This window comes from Ipomoea triloba, chromosome 13, assembly GCF_003576645.1.
Source record: "Ipomoea triloba cultivar NCNSP0323 chromosome 13, ASM357664v1".
NCBI lineage: Eukaryota > Viridiplantae > Streptophyta > Magnoliopsida > Solanales > Convolvulaceae > Ipomoea > Ipomoea triloba.
Window position 1 is genome coordinate 2,566,169 of NC_044928.1, and position 1,049 is coordinate 2,567,217.

The 1,049-nt window shown below is 34.2% G+C and overlaps 1 non-coding gene across 1 annotated transcript; it reads right to left on the reverse strand.

Annotated features, from left to right (window-relative positions):
• Nucleotides 1–726: 726 nt before the first annotated feature.
• TRNAS-AGA lies at nucleotides 727–808 on the reverse strand. The gene has a single exon. It is a non-coding gene; the product is annotated as a tRNA-Ser (tRNA).
• Nucleotides 809–1,049: the final 241 nt, after the last annotated feature.

Below are 1,049 nucleotides of genomic sequence, written 5' to 3' on the forward strand. Positions count from 1 at the left end.
CCTCATATCCGCTTGTTCTTAATACTAACCCCAATAGGCCCAAGCCGCACCACCTTTTAGGGTCTATTTGAAAACCCAAAAAATGACTTATAAAAAATATTTTTCGGATTTTTAGTGTTTGGATGCAATAGAAAAATTTATTCAACGAAAAATGAATAATGTGTTTTCTGTTGACTAGGAAAAATGAAGGCATTTTGGCGGAAACTTATGCCAAATTTTGGTATACGTCATTTTCCGCCGGAAACCAGTTAATTTATTACGGTTTTGAAATATGACTTCCATATTTAGATCCTAATATTATAGAAAAGGTTTGCATTTTCAATTTCTCATTATTGTTCATTTGTTCGGACCACATTTTGTTTCATTATTTTGTGTGCAGATCAACTTTGACCCTCAACTCCGCCCCCCCCCCCCCCCCCCCCCNCATCTTCCCCCGCCAAGAAATTATTACGTATTTATCCTTTTTTAATTTTTAATAAATAAAGTTATATTTAATATTATTATAAATATTTTTATATTCTAATTGGAATGGAGAGATTACTAATTTTTTCATGAGGCAGATGAAAGCCGAAAGGAAGGCAGAAATTCTTGCGTTATTTTGAGAATGAAACAACCAAATGGGGGTTCAAGAATTGAAGGAAGTGTCTAGTACGACGTCGTAGTTATTTTGAGAATGAAAGTTAGTGTGTAGTACGACGTCGTATTCGAATTAAGTGTAGAAAAATTCGTGGGCGGCAGGATTCGAACCTGCGCGGGCAAAGCCCACATGATTTCTAGTCATGCCCGATAACCACTCCGGCACGCCCACACTTCTGATCACTATTTATTTTGTTTCCTATTTTACTATTATAATTTATAAACATCCCTAAAACAACATTGGTGCTAATTAAATATTATCCATTTTTAACAGACTTACAAATTTAATTTTAAGAGACTTAGAATTGTGAATATTCAGTATATAAATTGTGAGCATTAAGTATGTAAATTGTGTATTTTGAATTTGAATTTGTCTTGCAAGGTAGACTTGGGTCAACAGAATAATTTGCCCT